The sequence below is a fragment of the Cryptomeria japonica genome, unplaced genomic scaffold, assembly GCF_030272615.1.
Source record: "Cryptomeria japonica unplaced genomic scaffold, Sugi_1.0 HiC_scaffold_34, whole genome shotgun sequence".
Classification (NCBI taxonomy): Eukaryota; Viridiplantae; Streptophyta; class Pinopsida; order Cupressales; family Cupressaceae; genus Cryptomeria; species Cryptomeria japonica.
The window spans coordinates 531,743-547,500 of NW_026728856.1; the positions used below are offsets into that span (position 1 = coordinate 531,743).

A 15,758-nucleotide genomic window follows, 5' to 3' on the forward strand; every position below is an offset into this window, starting at 1 on the left:
TTGACTTCTTAAACAAGACAGGGTCTTTGAAGTTGGTGCAGTGCACACAACCAGGGGAGTCGACCCATCAAACGCAACACCTCCCCTATATAAAGCTATTTGTCCGATTCTCATACGTGTAGTCTGCAGCAGCGATTAGGACATCGACCCCAACTTCCGAATTCGTTTGCATTGACCGCACCAAAGGTGCACGCCTTGGTGTGCACCTTGGAGTGCACTTTGGTGCTCACCTCGGTGCACACTTTGGTGTGCACCTCGGTGTGCACCAAAGGTGCGCACCTTGGAGCGCACCAAAGGTGTACACTTTGGAGCGCACCACATAGGGTCTTTGAGAGGTTGGCGCAGTGCGCACACCAAGGTGGGTGTTGAGGTGCGTGCCGAGGTGGGTGGGTGCTAGGGTGCGCTCCATGGTGGGTGCCAGGGTGGGTGCGTGCTAGGGTGGATTCCAAAGAGGGTCATAGGGTGGGTGCCAAGGTGGGTTGGTGATATAGTGGGTTCAAAGGTGGGTACTAGGGTGGGTTCCAAGGTGGGTCACAAGTTGGGTGCCAGGATGCGTGGGTGTTAGGTTGGGTGCCAAGGTGGGCTCCTGCGTGGGTGGGTGCTAGGGTGGGTTTCAAGGTGGACGCGAGGGCGGGTGCCAAGGTGGGTAACAAGTTGGGTGTTAGGATGGGTGAGTGCTAGAGTGGGTGCCAAGGTGGGTGGGTGCTAAGGTGGATGCCAAGGTGGTTCACAGGGTGGGTGGGTTCTAGGGTGAGTTCCAAGGTGGGTCACAGGTTTAGTGCTAGGGTGCGTGTCAAGGCGGGTGTCGAGGTGCCTGGGTGCTAGGGTGTGGATGCCAATGTGGGTCATAGGGTGGGTACTAGGGTGGGCTGCAATGTGGGTGCCAAGGTGGGTAACATGCTCGGTTGGTTCTAAATTGGGTGTCAGGGTGGGTGTGCACCCACCTTGCCCGAGGTGGGTGCCAAGGTGCCAGTGTGGGTGGGTGCTAAGGTGGATGCCAAGGTGGGTGAGAAGGTGGGTGATAGGTTGAGTGGTAGGATGGGTGGGTGCCAAGATGGGTCACAGGGTGGGTGCAAGGGTGGGTAGGTGCTAGGGTTGGTGTCAGGGTGGGTGGGTGCTAGGTTGGGTTCCAAGGTGGGTGCGAGGGTGAGTGTCAAGGTGGGTCACAGGTTAGGTGCTAGGATGGGTGAGTGCTAGGGTGCAAAGGTGCCAGGGTGGGTGCTAGGATGGGTCGATGCTAGGGTGAGTGGCAAGGTGGGTCCACAAGTGTCAAGGTGGGTGCCGAGGTGGGTGCCAACTTGGGTTCCAAGGTGGGTGCCAAGTGGGCGACTGCTATGGTGGATGCCAAGGTGGGTCACGGGGTGGGTGCCAAGTTGCTAGGTTGTGTTCCAAGGTGGGTGCCAACGTGGCTGCTAGGGTGCGTGGGTTAAAGGGTGTGTCACAACGTGGGTGCCAGGATGGGTGCGCACCCACACTGGCCAAGACGGGTGCAAGGTTGGGTTCCAAGCCCGGTCACAGGCTGGGTGCTAGGATGGGTGGGTGCCAAGGTGGGCACCAGGGTGGGTGCACCCACCCTGGCCAAGGTGGGTCACGGGGTGGGTCCTAGGGTGGGTAACGGGGTGGGTACTAAGGTGCGTGCCAAGGTGGGTCATGGGGTGGGTGCCAAGGTGGGCACCAGGGTGGGTGTGCACCAACCCTAGCCAGGGTAGGTCACGGGGTGGTTGTCGGGGTGGGCGTCAAGGAGCCAAGGTGGGTGGCAAGTAGCCAAGTTGCGTGCCAAGGTGGGTGTCGGGGTGGGTGCCAAGGATCCAAGGTGGGTGCCAAGGAACCAAGGTGGGTGTCTGGGTGGGTGCCGAGGTGGGAGCCAGGGTGGGTCCCAAGGTGAGTGCAAAGGTGGGTGCCAGGGTCAAGGTGAGTGCCAATGTGGGTTCCAAGGTGCCAGGGTCAGGGTGAGTGCCAATGTGGGTTCAAAGGTGCTAAGTTGGGTGCGAGGTTGGGTGCGAGGGTGGGTGGGTGCCAAGGTGTGCTAGGTGGAAGCCCGGGTGGGTCGGCATCCCATGGGTGTCGAGTTGGGTGCCTGATGGGTGCTTCTTGTCAAGTTTTAGTCGTCGGGACTCATTTCGAGCCTTAGAGGTCGTTTCTTGTCCGGTTGCCCTGTCTTCGACCTGGGAACCCAATTTTGGTCCTCGGGTCCCATTTTTTTTTGTCTCGCATCCCACTTTTGGCCTGTGGCCTTTTCGGGGTCGATTCTCGTTTTGGGCATCAGAGCATGTTTCTTCTCCTAAAACCCAATATTTGTTTATTAAGTCTCGGAACACATTTTTGTTCTCGTGGACCCATCATGGGTCTTGGAACGCATTTGTGGTCCTTGGGTCCCATTTTGCATCCCGAAACTTGTGTTTTGGTGCTTGATCCCTATTTTGGGTGCCCACCTTGCACCAAGTGCGCACCCGGGGCAAACCGAGCGCCTTGGTGCACCGGGGCAAGATCGAGCGTGCACCCGAGGCGCCCCGAACATGCACCAAGGTGCACTCGGCCCACATGTGAGCGCAGGTCGTTGCGCCCGAGGTGGTGTGTGGGCACCGCGTTGCAGACGGGACACTGCACGCACACGACGCCCCGTCCAGGTGCACGCACGTAGGCCGGGCCGGGTGCACACCCGACGCCCTAGCAAGGTGCGCGCACCCGGGCAGGGCTCACACTTGGCGAACGGGGCGCACTTCGCGAGGGAGGGTGTGCACCTCGACGGGGGTGGGTGGCCGGGGTGGATTCGCACGTGGGTCGCGGTTTGCTAAGTACACACTGCGACAAGCTCATAACGGGTGCGATCATACCAGCGTTAGTGCACCGGATCCCATCAGAACTCCGCAGTTAAGCGCGCTTGGGCCGGAGTAGTACTGGGATGGGTGACCTCCCGGGAAGTCCCGGTGTTGCACCCTTTTTTAGTTTTTCGCCGGGCGTCGCAATGCTATTTGAATAAACCTTTTGCCCGTTTGCGTTCTCGTCGGGGCCGGGCCAGGCCGGGGTGCGCTGCCCGCACTACCGCGCGCGCGGGGGGCGACACCGAGCGCGCACCCGAGGCGCCCCGAGCACACAGGCCACGGTGCAACCCGGGCGTTGTGCGCGCACCCCGGTGCGCCCGAGGTGCTGCGCGCGCACCCAGGTGAAATCGGTGTGCACCTCGGCCAGTGCGCGCTCGGTCGAGTCGCGCACGTTGGCCAAGGTGCACGGTGATGTTTCTTACTCTAAGGTTCCGCACCAGACGCCCGGGACAGGTGAGCGAAGCTGGGCGGGGCCGGGTGCGCGGCCGGGGCAGGTGCACGCAGCTGGAGAGAGCTTTGGAGCACACCAGAGGTGCGCACCTTGGAGCACACTTCGGAGCGCACCAATGATGCGCTCCATTCAAAAGTTTCCTGAAAAGGCAAAAAAAGTTGAGATTATAGAATTTCCCACTTGAGAGATTGTAAAAAAAAAAAATTTAAAATGAAGGAAACGCGGGTGCCAAGGTGTGCGCGCCCGGGTGCGCAGCCCAGCCAAGGTGTGCGCACCAAGGCGCCCACCCTGGCGAAGGTGCACGCAAGGTGCGCACCCGAGGCAAACCGGACAATTAACCCAACTTTCGACTTCGCGCGCACCTGCGCACCTTGGAGCGCACTTCGGAGCGCTCCTTGGTGCGCACCAATCTTGGGCACCTCGGAGTGCACCATGGCGCCCACCAAGGTGCGCACCCGGGGCAAACCGAGCTCCGACTTCGTGCGCACCTTGGAGCGCACGAAAGGTGCGCACCATGGCGCCCACCAAGGTGCGCAGCCCAGCCAAGGCGTGCGCATCAAGGTGCGCACCCTGGCGAAGGTGCGCACCCGGGGCAAACCGAGCTCCGACTTCGTGCGCACCTTGGAGCGCACAAAGGGTGCGCAACCCAGCCAAGGTGTGCGCACCCCGGGCAAACCGAGCTCCGAATCGTGCGCACCTTGGAGCACACTTCGGAGCCCTCCTTGGTGCGCACCGATGTTGCGCACCTCGGAGCGCACCCGGGGAAAACAATGCAATTAACCCGACTTTCGACTTCGTGGGCACCTCGGAGCGCTCTCGGGTTCGCACCTCGGAGCACACCGAGGTGCGCACCTTTGATGCGCTGCCTTCACCAATTTCCAGAAAAGGCAAGAAAACATTGAGAAGGTGTGCGCACCGAGGTGCCCACCCTGGCGAAGGTGCACGCGAGGTGCGCACCCGGGGCAAACCGGGCTCCGACTTCGTGCACGCCATGCTGCGCACCTTGGAGGGCCATGGTGCGCACCTTGGAGCACACTTCGGAGCGCTCAATGGTGCCCAACCCAGCCAAGGTGCCCACCGCGGCGAAGGTGCACGCGAGGTGCGCACCCGGGGCAAACCGGGCTCCGACTTCGTGCACGCCGCACCTTGGAGCACACTTCGGAGCGCTCCTTGGTGCGCACCAGGGCGCGCAACCCAGCCGAGGTGCCCACCCCGGCGAAGGTGCACGCGGGGTGCGCACCCGGGGCAAACCGGGCTCCGACTTCGTGCACGCCATGGTGCCCACCGCGGCGAAGGTGCACGCGAGGTGCGCACCCGGGGCAAACCGGGCTCCGACTTCGTGCACGCCGCACCTTGGAGCACACTTCGGAGCGCTCCTTGGTGCGCACCAGGGCGCGCAACCCAGCCGAGGTGCCCACCCCGGCGAAGGTGCACGCGAGGTGCGCACCCGGGGCAAACCGGGCTCCGACTTCGTGCACGCCATGGTGCCCACCGCGGCGAAGGTGCACGCGAGGTGCGCACCCGGGGCAAACCGGGCTCCGACTTCGTGCACGCCGCACCTTGGAGCACACTTCGGAGCGCTCCTTGGTGCGCACCATGGTGCCCACCAGGGCGCGCAACCCCGCCGAAGGTGCACGCGAGGTGCGCACCCGGGGCAAACCGGGCTCCGACTTCGTGCACGCCGCACCTTGGAGCACACTTCGGAGCGCTCCTTGGTGCGCACCAGGGCGCGCAACCCCGCCGAAGGTGCACGCGAGGTGCGCACCCGGGGCAAACCGGGCTCCGACTTCGTGCACGCCATGGTGCGCACCAGGGTGCCCACCGCGGCGAAGGTGCGCACCCGGGGCAAACCGGGCTCCGACTTCGTGCACGCCGCACCTTGGAGCACACTTCGGAGCGCTCCTTGGTGCGCACCAGGGCGCGCAACCCAGCCGAGGTGCCCACCCCGGCGAAGGTGCACGCGAGGTGCGCACCCGGGGCAAACCGGGCTCCGACTTCGTGCACGCCATGGTGCCCACCGCGGCGAAGGTGCGCACCCGGGGCAAACCGGGCTAGGACTTCGTGCACGCCGCACCTTGGAGCACACTTCGGAGCGCTCCTTGGTGCGCACCATGGTGCCCACCAGGCCGCGCAACCCAGCCAAGGTGTGCGCACCAAGGTGCACGCGAGGTGCGCACCCGGGGCAAACCGGGGTCCGGCTTCGTGCACGCCGCACCTTGGAGCACACATCGGGGCGCTCCCGGGTTCGCACCGGCGTTGCGCACCGTGGTGGGCACCTCGGAGCGCACCGTGGTGGGCACCTCGGAGCACACCAAGGTGGGCAGCGAGGTGCGCACCTTTGATGCGATGCCTTCACTAATTTCCATAAAAGGCAAAAAAAAACGAGATTTTAAAATTTCCGTTTTGAAAGATAGTGAGAAAAAGGGAATGCTGGTGCCATCTTGAGCCCGCCCTGGTGCGCAGCCCAGCCAAGGTGTGCGCACCAAGGTGCCCACCCTGGCGAAGGTGCGCGCCCGGGCAATTAACCCAACTTCCAACTTCGCGCGCGCCAGGGTGGGAGCGCACCCAACAACCGGGCCTGGGAAGAGCCAATGCGAGAAACCCCACCAAACGCTCTGACAAAAAAAGAGGGGGCGCTCCAGTAACCCCGCTTCGGAGCGCACCCTGGGCAAACCCAGCGAGGGTGCCCACCCCGGCCAAGGTGCAGGCGAGGTGCGCACCCGGGGCAAACCGGGCTCCGACAACGTGCACGCCGCACCTTGGAGCACACTTCGTAGCGCTCCCGGGTGCGCACCTCAGAGCACACCAAGGTGGGCAGCGAGGTGCGCACCTTTGATGCGCTGCCTTCACTAATTTCCAGAAAAGGCAAAAAAAAGAGGAGATTTTAAAATTTCCGTTTTGAAAGATAGTGAAAAAAACGGAACGCGGGTGCCATCTTGAGCCCGCCCTGGTGCACAGCCCAGGTAAGGTGCCCACCCTGGCAAAGGTGCGCACCCGGGCAATTAACCCTACTTCCGACTTCGTGCGCGCCAGGGTGGCAACCGGGCCTGGGAAGAGCCAATGCGAGAAACCCCACCAAACGCTCCGACAAAAAAAGAGGCGGCGCTCCAATAACCCCGCTTCGGAGCGCAGCCGGGGCAAACCCAGCCAAGGTGCCCACCCCGACGAAGGTGCACGCGAGGTGCGCACCCGGGGCAAACCGGGCTCCGACAACGTGCACGCAGCACCTTGGAGCACACTTCGAAGCACTCCCGGGTGCCCACCGGCGTTGCGCACCGTGGTGGGCAGCGAGGTGCGCACCTTTGATGCGCTGCCTTCACTAATTTCCAGAAAAGGCAAAAAAAAATGAGATTTTAAAATTTCCGTTTTGAAAGATAGTGAAAAAAACGGAACGCGGGTGCCATCTTGAGCCCGCCCTGGTGCGCAGCCCAGGCAAGGCATGCGCACCAAGGTGCCCACCCGCGGTGCACGCCCGGGGCAAACCGGGCTCCGACTTCGTGCAGGCCGCACCTTGGAGCACACTTCGGAGCGCTCCTTGGTGCGCACCATGGTGCCCACCAGGGCGCACCCGGGGCAAACCGGGCTCCGACTTCGTGCACGTCGCACCTTGGAGCACACATCGGAGCGCTCCCAGGTTCGCACCAGCGTTGCGCACCTTTGATGCGCTGCCTTCACTAATTTCCAGAAAAGGCAAAAAAAAACGATATTTTAAAATTTCCGTTCTGAAAGATAGTGAAAAAAACGGAACGCGGGTGCCATCTTGAGCCCTTCCTGGTGCGCAGCCCAGGCAAGTTGTGCGCACCAAGGTGCCCACCCTGGCGGAGGTGCGCGCCCGGGGCAAACCGGGCTCCGACTTCGTGCACTGCATGGTGCCCACCAAGGCGCGCAACCCAGCCAAGGTGCCCACCGCAGCGAAGGTGCACGCGAGGTGCGCACCCGAGGTGCACACCCGGGGCAAACCGAGCTCCGACTTCGTGCACGCCGCACCTTGGAGCACACTTCAGAGCGCTCCTTGGTGCGCACCAGGGCGCGCAACCCAGCCAAGGTGCTCACCCCGGCGAAGGTGCACGCGAGGTGCGCACCCGGGGCAAGCCGGGCTCGGACTTCGTGCACGCCGCACCTTGGAGCACACATCGGAGCGCTCCCGGGTTCGCACCAGCATTGCGCACCTTTGATGCGCTGCCTTCACTAATTTCCAGAAAAGGCAAAAAAAAAAAAAAAACGAGATTTTAAAATTTCCGTTTTGAAAGATAGTGAAAAAAACGGAACGCGGGTGCCATCTTGAGCCCGCCCTGGTGTGCAGCCCAGGCAAGTTGTGCGCACCAAGGCACCCACCCTGGCCAAGGTGGGTCACGGGGTGGGTCCTAGGGTGGGTAACGGGGTGGGTACTAAGGTGCGTGCCAAGGTGGGTCATGGGGTGGGTGCCAAGGTGGGCACCAGGGTGGGTGTGCACCAACCCTAGCCAGGGTAGGTCACGGGGTGGTTGTCGGGGTGGGCGTCAAGGAGCCAAGGTGGGTGGCAAGTAGCCAAGTTGCGTGCCAAGGTGGGTGTCGGGGTGGGTGCCAAGGATCCAAGGTGGGTGCCAAGGAACCAAGGTGGGTGTCTGGGTGGGTGCCGAGGTGGGAGCCAGGGTGGGTCCCAAGGTGAGTGCAAAGGTGGGTGCCAGGGTCAAGGTGAGTGCCAATGTGGGTTCCAAGGTGCCAGGGTCAGGGTGAGTGCCAATGTGGGTTCAAAGGTGCTAAGTTGGGTGCGAGGTTGGGTGCGAGGGTGGGTGGGTGCCAAGGTGTGCTAGGTGGAAGCCCGGGTGGGTCGGCATCCCATGGGTGTCGAGTTGGGTGCCTGATGGGTGCTTCTTGTCAAGTTTTAGTCGTCGGGACTCATTTCGAGCCTTAGAGGTCGTTTCTTGTCCGGTTGCCCTGTCTTCGACCTGGGAACCCAATTTTGGTCCTCGGGTCCCATTTTTTTTTGTCTCGCATCCCACTTTTGGCCTGTGGCCTTTTCGGGGTCGATTCTCGTTTTGGGCATCAGAGCATGTTTCTTCTCCTAAAACCCAATATTTGTTTATTAAGTCTCGGAACACATTTTTGTTCTCGTGGACCCATCATGGGTCTTGGAACGCATTTGTGGTCCTTGGGTCCCATTTTGCATCCCGAAACTTGTGTTTTGGTGCTTGATCCCTATTTTGGGTGCCCACCTTGCACCAAGTGCGCACCCGGGGCAAACCGAGCGCCTTGGTGCACCGGGGCAAGATCGAGCGTGCACCCGAGGCGCCCCGAACATGCACCAAGGTGCACTCGGCCCACATGTGAGCGCAGGTCGTTGCGCCCGAGGTGGTGTGTGGGCACCGCGTTGCAGACGGGACACTGCACGCACACGACGCCCCGTCCAGGTGCACGCACGTAGGCCGGGCCGGGTGCACACCCGACGCCCTAGCAAGGTGCGCGCACCCGGGCAGGGCTCACACTTGGCGAACGGGGCGCACTTCGCGAGGGAGGGTGTGCACCTCGACGGGGGTGGGTGGCCGGGGTGGATTCGCACGTGGGTCGCGGTTTGCTAAGTACACACTGCGACAAGCTCATAACGGGTGCGATCATACCAGCGTTAGTGCACCGGATCCCATCAGAACTCCGCAGTTAAGCGCGCTTGGGCCGGAGTAGTACTGGGATGGGTGACCTCCCGGGAAGTCCCGGTGTTGCACCCTTTCTTAGTTTTTCGCCGGGCGTCGCAATGCTATTTGAATAAACCTTTTGCCCGTTTGCGTTCTCGTCGGGGCCGGGCCGGGCCGGGGTGCGCTGCCCGCACTACCGCGCGCGCGGGGGCGACACCGAGCGCGCACCCGAGGCGCCCCGAGCACACAGGCCACGGTGCAACCCGGGCGTTGTGCGCGCACCCCGGTGCGCCCGAGGTGCTGCGCGCGCACCCAGGTGAAATCGGTGTGCACCTCGGCCAGTGCGCGCTCGGTCGAGTCGCGCACGTTGGCCAAGGTGCACGGTGATGTTTCTTACTCTAAGGTTCCGCACCAGACGCCCGGGACAGGTGAGCGAAGCTGGGCGGGGCCGGGTGCGCGGCCGGGGCAGGTGCACGCAGCTGGAGAGAGCTTTGGAGCACACCAGAGGTGCGCACCTTGGAGCACACTTCGGAGCGCACCAATGATGCGCTCCATTCAAAAGTTTCCTGAAAAGGCAAAAAAAGTTGAGATTATAGAATTTCCCACTTGAGAGATTGTAAAAAAAAAAAATTTAAAATGAAGGAAACGCGGGTGCCAAGGTGTGCGCGCCCGGGTGCGCAGCCCAGCCAAGGTGTGCGCACCAAGGCGCCCACCCTGGCGAAGGTGCACGCAAGGTGCGCACCCGAGGCAAACCGGACAATTAACCCAACTTTCGACTTCGCGCGCACCTGCGCACCTTGGAGCGCACTTCGGAGCGCTCCTTGGTGCGCACCAATCTTGGGCACCTCGGAGTGCACCATGGCGCCCACCAAGGTGCGCACCCGGGGCAAACCGAGCTCCGACTTCGTGCGCACCTTGGAGCGCACGAAAGGTGCGCACCATGGCGCCCACCAAGGTGCGCAGCCCAGCCAAGGCGTGCGCATCAAGGTGCGCACCCTGGCGAAGGTGCGCACCCGGGGCAAACCGAGCTCCGACTTCGTGCGCACCTTGGAGCGCACAAAGGGTGCGCAACCCAGCCAAGGTGTGCGCACCCCGGGCAAACCGAGCTCCGAATCGTGCGCACCTTGGAGCACACTTCGGAGCCCTCCTTGGTGCGCACCGATGTTGCGCACCTCGGAGCGCACCCGGGGAAAACAATGCAATTAACCCGACTTTCGACTTCGTGGGCACCTCGGAGCGCTCTCGGGTTCGCACCTCGGAGCACACCGAGGTGCGCACCTTTGATGCGCTGCCTTCACCAATTTCCAGAAAAGGCAAGAAAACATTGAGAAGGTGTGCGCACCGAGGTGCCCACCCTGGCGAAGGTGCACGCGAGGTGCGCACCCGGGGCAAACCGGGCTCCGACTTCGTGCACGCCATGCTGCGCACCTTGGAGGGCCATGGTGCGCACCTTGGAGCACACTTCGGAGCGCTCAATGGTGCCCAACCCAGCCAAGGTGCCCACCGCGGCGAAGGTGCACGCGAGGTGCGCACCCGGGGCAAACCGGGCTCCGACTTCGTGCACGCCGCACCTTGGAGCACACTTCGGAGCGCTCCTTGGTGCGCACCAGGGCGCGCAACCCAGCCGAGGTGCCCACCCCGGCGAAGGTGCACGCGGGGTGCGCACCCGGGGCAAACCGGGCTCCGACTTCGTGCACGCCATGGTGCCCACCGCGGCGAAGGTGCACGCGAGGTGCGCACCCGGGGCAAACCGGGCTCCGACTTCGTGCACGCCGCACCTTGGAGCACACTTCGGAGCGCTCCTTGGTGCGCACCAGGGCGCGCAACCCAGCCGAGGTGCCCACCCCGGCGAAGGTGCACGCGAGGTGCGCACCCGGGGCAAACCGGGCTCCGACTTCGTGCACGCCATGGTGCCCACCGCGGCGAAGGTGCACGCGAGGTGCGCACCCGGGGCAAACCGGGCTCCGACTTCGTGCACGCCGCACCTTGGAGCACACTTCGGAGCGCTCCTTGGTGCGCACCATGGTGCCCACCAGGGCGCGCAACCCCGCCGAAGGTGCACGCGAGGTGCGCACCCGGGGCAAACCGGGCTCCGACTTCGTGCACGCCGCACCTTGGAGCACACTTCGGAGCGCTCCTTGGTGCGCACCAGGGCGCGCAACCCCGCCGAAGGTGCACGCGAGGTGCGCACCCGGGGCAAACCGGGCTCCGACTTCGTGCACGCCATGGTGCGCACCAGGGTGCCCACCGCGGCGAAGGTGCGCACCCGGGGCAAACCGGGCTCCGACTTCGTGCACGCCGCACCTTGGAGCACACTTCGGAGCGCTCCTTGGTGCGCACCAGGGCGCGCAACCCAGCCGAGGTGCCCACCCCGGCGAAGGTGCACGCGAGGTGCGCACCCGGGGCAAACCGGGCTCCGACTTCGTGCACGCCATGGTGCCCACCGCGGCGAAGGTGCGCACCCGGGGCAAACCGGGCTAGGACTTCGTGCACGCCGCACCTTGGAGCACACTTTGGAGCGCTCCTTGGTGCGCACCATGGTGCCCACCAGGCCGCGCAACCCAGCCAAGGTGTGCGCACCAAGGTGCACGCGAGGTGCGCACCCGGGGCAAACCGGGGTCCGGCTTCGTGCACGCCGCACCTTGGAGCACACATCGGGGCGCTCCCGGGTTCGCACCGGCGTTGCGCACCGTGGTGGGCACCTCGGAGCGCACCGTGGTGGGCACCTCGGAGCACACCAAGGTGGGCAGCGAGGTGCGCACCTTTGATGCGATGCCTTCACTAATTTCCATAAAAGGCAAAAAAAAACGAGATTTTAAAATTTCCGTTTTGAAAGATAGTGAGAAAAAGGGAATGCTGGTGCCATCTTGAGCCCGCCCTGGTGCGCAGCCCAGCCAAGGTGTGCGCACCAAGGTGCCCACCCTGGCGAAGGTGCGCGCCCGGGCAATTAACCCAACTTCCAACTTCGCGCGCGCCAGGGTGGGAGCGCACCCAACAACCGGGCCTGGGAAGAGCCAATGCGAGAAACCCCACCAAACGCTCTGACAAAAAAAGAGGGGGCGCTCCAGTAACCCCGCTTCGGAGCGCACCCTGGGCAAACCCAGCCAGGGTGCCCACCCCGGCCAAGGTGCAGGCGAGGTGCGCACCCGGGGCAAACCGGGCTCCGACAACGTGCACGCCGCACCTTGGAGCACACTTCGTAGCGCTCCCGGGTGCGCACCTCAGAGCACACCAAGGTGGGCAGCGAGGTGCGCACCTTTGATGCGCTGCCTTCACTAATTTCCAGAAAAGGCAAAAAAAAGAGGAGATTTTAAAATTTCCGTTTTGAAAGATAGTGAAAAAAACGGAACGCGGGTGCCATCTTGAGCCCGCCCTGGTGCACAGCCCAGGTAAGGTGCCCACCCTGGCAAAGGTGCGCACCCGGGCAATTAACCCTACTTCCGACTTCGTGCGCGCCAGGGTGGCAACCGGGCCTGGGAAGAGCCAATGCGAGAAACCCCACCAAACGCTCCGACAAAAAAAGAGGCGGCGCTCCAATAACCCCGCTTCGGAGCGCAGCCGGGGCAAACCCAGCCAAGGTGCCCACCCCGACGAAGGTGCACGCGAGGTGCGCACCCGGGGCAAACCGGGCTCCGACAACGTGCACGCAGCACCTTGGAGCACACTTCGAAGCACTCCCGGGTGCCCACCGGCGTTGCGCACCGTGGTGGGCAGCGAGGTGCGCACCTTTGATGCGCTGCCTTCACTAATTTCCAGAAAAGGCAAAAAAAAATGAGATTTTAAAATTTCCGTTTTGAAAGATAGTGAAAAAAACGGAACGCGGGTGCCATCTTGAGCCCGCCCTGGTGCGCAGCCCAGGCAAGGCATGCGCACCAAGGTGCCCACCCGCGGTGCACGCCCGGGGCAAACCGGGCTCCGACTTCGTGCAGGCCGCACCTTGGAGCACACTTCGGAGCGCTCCTTGGTGCGCACCATGGTGCCCACCAGGGCGCACCCGGGGCAAACCGGGCTCCGACTTCGTGCACGCCGCACCTTGGAGCACACATCGGAGCGCTCCCAGGTTCGCACCAGCGTTGCGCACCTTTGATGCGCTGCCTTCACTAATTTCCAGAAAAGGCAAAAAAAAACGATATTTTAAAATTTCCGTTCTGAAAGATAGTGAAAAAAACGGAACGCGGGTGCCATCTTGAGCCCTTCCTGGTGCGCAGCCCAGGCAAGTTGTGCGCACCAAGGTGCCCACCCTGGCGGAGGTGCGCGCCCGGGGCAAACCGGGCTCCGACTTCGTGCACTGCATGGTGCCCACCAAGGCGCGCAACCCAGCCAAGGTGCCCACCGCAGCGAAGGTGCACGCGAGGTGCGCACCCGAGGTGCACACCCGGGGCAAACCGAGCTCCGACTTCGTGCACGCCGCACCTTGGAGCACACTTCAGAGCGCTCCTTGGTGCGCACCAGGGCGCGCAACCCAGCCAAGGTGCTCACCCCGGCGAAGGTGCACGCGAGGTGCGCACCCGGGGCAAGCCGGGCTCGGACTTCGTGCACGCCGCACCTTGGAGCACACATCGGAGCGCTCCCGGGTTCGCACCAGCATTGCGCACCTTTGATGCGCTGCCTTCACTAATTTCCAGAAAAGGCAAAAAAAAAAAAAAAACGAGATTTTAAAATTTCCGTTTTGAAAGATAGTGAAAAAAACGGAACGCGGGTGCCATCTTGAGCCCGCCCTGGTGTGCAGCCCAGGCAAGTTGTGCGCACCAAGGCACCCACCCTGGCCAAGGTGGGTCACGGGGTGGGTCCTAGGGTGGGTAACGGGGTGGGTACTAAGGTGCGTGCCAAGGTGGGTCATGGGGTGGGTGCCAAGGTGGGCACCAGGGTGGGTGTGCACCAACCCTAGCCAGGGTAGGTCACGGGGTGGTTGTCGGGGTGGGCGTCAAGGAGCCAAGGTGGGTGGCAAGTAGCCAAGTTGCGTGCCAAGGTGGGTGTCGGGGTGGGTGCCAAGGATCCAAGGTGGGTGCCAAGGAACCAAGGTGGGTGTCTGGGTGGGTGCCGAGGTGGGAGCCAGGGTGGGTCCCAAGGTGAGTGCAAAGGTGGGTGCCAGGGTCAAGGTGAGTGCCAATGTGGGTTCCAAGGTGCCAGGGTCAGGGTGAGTGCCAATGTGGGTTCAAAGGTGCTAAGTTGGGTGCGAGGTTGGGTGCGAGGGTGGGTGGGTGCCAAGGTGTGCTAGGTGGAAGCCCGGGTGGGTCGGCATCCCATGGGTGTCGAGTTGGGTGCCTGATGGGTGCTTCTTGTCAAGTTTTAGTCGTCGGGACTCATTTCGAGCCTTAGAGGTCGTTTCTTGTCCGGTTGCCCTGTCTTCGACCTGGGAACCCAATTTTGGTCCTCGGGTCCCATTTTTTTTTGTCTCGCATCCCACTTTTGGCCTGTGGCCTTTTCGGGGTCGATTCTCGTTTTGGGCATCAGAGCATGTTTCTTCTCCTAAAACCCAATATTTGTTTATTAAGTCTCGGAACACATTTTTGTTCTCGTGGACCCATCATGGGTCTTGGAACGCATTTGTGGTCCTTGGGTCCCATTTTGCATCCCGAAACTTGTGTTTTGGTGCTTGATCCCTATTTTGGGTGCCCACCTTGCACCAAGTGCGCACCCGGGGCAAACCGAGCGCCTTGGTGCACCGGGGCAAGATCGAGCGTGCACCCGAGGCGCCCCGAACATGCACCAAGGTGCACTCGGCCCACATGTGAGCGCAGGTCGTTGCGCCCGAGGTGGTGTGTGGGCACCGCGTTGCAGACGGGACACTGCACGCACACGACGCCCCGTCCAGGTGCACGCACGTAGGCCGGGCCGGGTGCACACCCGACGCCCTAGCAAGGTGCGCGCACCCGGGCAGGGCTCACACTTGGCGAACGGGGCGCACTTCGCGAGGGAGGGTGTGCACCTCGACGGGGGTGGGTGGCCGGGGTGGATTCGCACGTGGGTCGCGGTTTGCTAAGTACACACTGCGACAAGCTCATAACGGGTGCGATCATACCAGCGTTAGTGCACCGGATCCCATCAGAACTCCGCAGTTAAGCGCGCTTGGGCCGGAGTAGTACTGGGATGGGTGACCTCCCGGGAAGTCCCGGTGTTGCACCCTTTCTTAGTTTTTCGCCGGGCGTCGCAATGCTATTTGAATAAACCTTTTGCCCGTTTGCGTTCTCGTCGGGGCCGGGCCGGGCCGGGGTGCGCTGCCCGCACTACCGCGCGCGCGGGGGCGACACCGAGCGCGCACCCGAGGCGCCCCGAGCACACAGGCCACGGTGCAACCCGGGCGTTGTGCGCGCACCCCGGTGCGCCCGAGGTGCTGCGCGCGCACCCAGGTGAAATCGGTGTGCACCTCGGCCAGTGCGCGCTCGGTCGAGTCGCGCACGTTGGCCAAGGTGCACGGTGATGTTTCTTACTCTAAGGTTCCGCACCAGACGCCCGGGACAGGTGAGCGAAGCTGGGCGGGGCCGGGTGCGCGGCCGGGGCAGGTGCACGCAGCTGGAGAGAGCTTTGGAGCACACCAGAGGTGCGCACCTTGGAGCACACTTCGGAGCGCACCAATGATGCGCTCCATTCAAAAGTTTCCTGAAAAGGCAAAAAAAGTTGAGATTATAGAATTTCCCACTTGAGAGATTGTAAAAAAAAAAAATTTAAAATGAAGGAAACGCGGGTGCCAAGGTGTGCGCGCCCGGGTGCGCAGCCCAGCCAAGGTGTGCGCACCAAGGCGCCCACCCTGGCGAAGGTGCACGCAAGGTGCGCACCCGAGGCAAACCGGACAATTAACCCAACTTTCGACTTCGCGCGCACCTGCGCACCTTGGAGCGCACTTCGGAGCGCTCCTTGGTGCGCACCAATCTTGGGC

At 62.9% G+C, this 15,758-nt stretch overlaps 3 non-coding genes across 3 annotated transcripts; all 3 read left to right on the forward strand.

Annotated features, from left to right (window-relative positions):
* Nucleotides 1-2,820: 2,820 nt before the first annotated feature.
* On the forward strand, nt 2,821-2,939 carry LOC131862030 (5S ribosomal RNA). Its single transcript, XR_009361059.1, has one exon. It is a non-coding gene; the product is annotated as a 5S ribosomal RNA (ribosomal RNA).
* Nucleotides 2,940-8,855: 5,916 nt separating this feature from the next.
* LOC131862032 (5S ribosomal RNA) lies at nt 8,856-8,974 on the forward strand. Its single transcript, XR_009361061.1, has one exon. It is a non-coding gene; the product is annotated as a 5S ribosomal RNA (ribosomal RNA).
* Nucleotides 8,975-14,889: 5,915 nt separating this feature from the next.
* Nucleotides 14,890-15,008, forward strand: LOC131862034 (5S ribosomal RNA). Its single transcript, XR_009361062.1, has one exon. It is a non-coding gene; the product is annotated as a 5S ribosomal RNA (ribosomal RNA).
* Nucleotides 15,009-15,758: the final 750 nt, after the last annotated feature.